The following is a 3,422-nucleotide window of genomic DNA, read 5'->3' as shown; positions in this document are numbered from 1 at the left end:
GTGAGAAAACTAGAGATACGAGTCATAACAAAGAAAGAACAATACATTTTGGTGGTGGTTCAGTTCAGGTTATGGTAAAGTTTAATGTGTGGCTGTGAGTAGGTAACTAAGGTAGAGTGAAGGTGAAAATTATTTGGTTTGAGGTCAAGGAACTGTGAAGCTAAAGTATTAGGTTGACTTCATCTTCATGGACACTGACATAACTGAGGTGTTGATGGCAGGACTTGAGGCAGCGGGTGCTAAGGTTCTCAATGAATGTAGATTAGTTTCCAGGAGGTAGGTAGGAGAGATACAGAAAAATAATAAGTAAAGGTAGTGTACAACAAAAGAGGAAGGTTTTTTATGTAAGAAAGGTGGAGTAATAGTTTGGAAATAGTGTTGAAGATAGATGGCTTTTGAGTTGGGTTAAAAAAACCAAAGAGTGATCAAATTCATGAGAAAAACTGACTACAGCAAAGTGAAATCTGAAATATAGGGTCTTTGATCTTAGCCTAACAAATTCAGCTAATGTTACTGCTAATGAGGTTCTGTAGCTCAGCAAACATTTGTAAATATTCTAAAGCTAGGCAGTTTTTTTTTTCCCCTGTGATACCTGATTAAATAGAACATCCATTTGTTTTCCTTCTTTCTTTCTTTTTTTTTTTTGTATGTGCCTCAGGCATGAAACAGCTCTGGCCACCAACACAGGCTTCAAGCTAGGATGAACTAAGGACTGTACATCTGCTTTGCCCCTGATTGATATAAGAGCAACACCACCAATCAGGTGTCTCCTTGTCCATTACCAGGGGGTCATTTGTTTTCTTTATATCTTTTTAAAGCTCCCTTTTTAAAGGGAGATTTATTTCTGATTTTATATTTACATTCTAAAAGAAGGGGTTTACATTCTCTTCCCATTATTAGCAGTGAGGAGCTGGGGCCATGTTACCTCCAAATGTTGAAGTGGAATAGGGAAATGTATTTAAAGGAAACAGTACCCTGGCTGGGAGGAGAGGGAGAGCCAAGATTTGATGAGAGTAAGAAGACAGAGAAAGCATATTTTGAGGGTGTAGGTTTAGATTACCATGGAATAGAGGTTCTGGAAACTGCAGTTGAAAGATTTGGGAAGGAAGGGGTCAATGAAAGGGTGAAAGAAGCACAGAGAAGTATAGAGTACAAGAAAAGATAGTTGACTACTAAAGGGGCTTTTATTCATACCTGAAAGTAAGGTGTCAATTTCTTTTTTTTAAGGTGTCAGTTTCTTACTGAAAGTTTCAAACTTGTAGAGAATTTTTTAAAAATATATTTTGATTTTTTACAGAGAGGAAGGGAGAGGGATAGAGAGTTAGAAACATCAATGAGAGAGAAACAGTGATCAGCTGCCTCCTGCACACTCCCCATGGGGATGTGCCCGCAACCAAGGTACATGCCCTTGACCGGAATCGAACCTGGGACCCTTGAGTCCGAAGGCCGACGCTCTCTCCACTGAGCCAAACCGGTCAGGGTGAACTTGTAGAGAATTTTTGTAAAAGTTTATTTGAGCCAAACTAATGACAAGATCTCAAATGCTGCAGAGAATAACAGTTTTGCAGTTTCTTTTATGCATTGGAATTAAGGAGGAAACTTAAGGAAGGTTATATGAAAACTAGAAGCCCAGTGCACGAATTCATGCACATTGAAAAGAAGTATTTTAGAGGCCAGGGAGGGACCGCAGGAGGTTGGCTCTAGGGCATGTCTGGTCCATCGCACCCAGTCCCCATCGGGGCTGATCAGGGCCGGCTGGCTGGGGAAGGACCACGTGAGGGCTCCAGGGCATGTCTGGCCCGTCTCTCCCAGTCCCAGTCGGCCAGACCCCAGCAGCAAGCTAACCTACTGGTCAGAGCATCTGCCCCCTGGTTGTCAGTGTGCATCATAGTGACTGGTTGAGCAGTTGACCAAACGGTTGGACACTTAGCATATTAGGCTTTTATATATATAGATGGGAAAAAGCAAGACAGGATTGGACCTCAGGATAGTTAACAAGATAGTTAACAAGCTCCCTTAAAGGAGGTCTGGAAAGATTACTTCTGGCATTTCAAAGGGGTAACCTAGATGCACAAGAATAATGGACAGTACTTGCTGAGAAACCTTTTTTAAAAAGAATTTTGATATTTAGAGAGAGAAAGAGAGAGGAACATCGACATGAGAGTGAAACATTGTTCTGCTACCTCCTACATGTCCCCTACGGGGATTGAGCCCACAACGCAGGCTTGTACCTTGACCTGGAATCCAACCAGCAACCTCTTAGTGCATGGAATGATACCCAACCAACTGAGCCACACCAGCCAGGCCTGGTTAAAAACCTCTTACTAATGAAGTTATAGGCCTGGGGTGTGACTGTCCATTATGACCTGCCCAGTTAGGAATTTATGACCAGATCACCATGTGAGGTTACTTCAGTCACTGAACTTACACATACCCCCTTTTTCATTCACATCCTAAAAAATATTAATAGAACTGTTTCTGTGAAGTAACAGTGAGCACCCTATCACTGGAGTTGTTCAGATAGTATCTAGGCCATTATTTATTAAGAATGTTTAAGAAAGCTTTACTGGCCCTGGCTGGTGTTGCTCAGTGGTTAGAGCATCTGCCCTCACACCGAATAGTCATAGGTTCGATTCCGAGTCAAAGGCACATACCTGGGTTGCAGGTTCAACCCCAGCCCCAGTCAGGGTCATGCTGGAGGCACCAATGGTTGTATCTCTCTCACATTGATGCTTTTCTCTTTCTCTCTCTCTCCCCTCCCTCCCTTCCACTCTCTCTAAAAAATCAGTGGGAAAAATATCCTCAGGTAAGGATTAGCAAAAAAATAAATAAAAAGCTTTCCTATATTTGGTTTTGGGGTGATATGGATTGCTTTCAAATTTATAGATAATATGAATTATTCTCATAGATGCCCTAAGCAGACTTCTGTCAAATTTATTTTTGTATGTCAATGAGGCCCTGGAAAAATCAAGGAAAGGCCTGAGAAAAGAAAAACTGGAATTGTTTGTTTTCCACTGTCACAGAAGACAAGATAAATTTTATCACCATCAACAAGGAGTAAATTGTAGGTCTAGACCAGTGGTCGGCAAACTGCAGCTCAGCAAACCACAGCTCGTGAGCCACATGTGGCTATTTGGCCCCTTGAGTGTGGCTCTTCCACAAAATACCGGCTCTTCCACAAAATACCGATTTCTGCGCATGGGCCACGAAGTTTTAGTCGCTCTGTACATGCGCGCCCGCACGTGGTATTTTGTGGAAGAGCCACACTCAAGGGGGCCAAAGAGCCGCATGTGGCTCGTGAGCCACCGTTTGCCGACCACGGGTCTAGACAGAAGGTGAAAAGAGTGGTATACTATAGCAAGTTCAAGGATCTGAAGTGAGACCATAGTGGGGGGAGAGGTGGATTTTGATGATATAATATA

The 3,422-nt window shown here is 42.5% G+C and overlaps 1 protein-coding gene and 1 pseudogene across 3 annotated transcripts in view; one reads left to right on the top strand and one right to left on the bottom strand.

Moving 5' to 3' along the window:
* Positions 1–3,422, top strand: part of CENPI (centromere protein I) — a 60,492-nt gene that overhangs the window by 40,584 nt on the left and 16,486 nt on the right. The gene's annotated exons all lie outside the window — the stretch shown is intronic.
* Positions 646–790, bottom strand: LOC111825093 (annotated as a pseudogene).

This window comes from Myotis lucifugus, unplaced genomic scaffold, assembly GCF_000147115.1.
Source record: "Myotis lucifugus unplaced genomic scaffold, Myoluc2.0 scaffold_13, whole genome shotgun sequence".
NCBI lineage: Eukaryota > Metazoa > Chordata > Mammalia > Chiroptera > Vespertilionidae > Myotis > Myotis lucifugus.
Note: the sequence above shows the minus strand (reverse complement) of the source record. Positions and strands in the feature narration are given on the sequence as shown.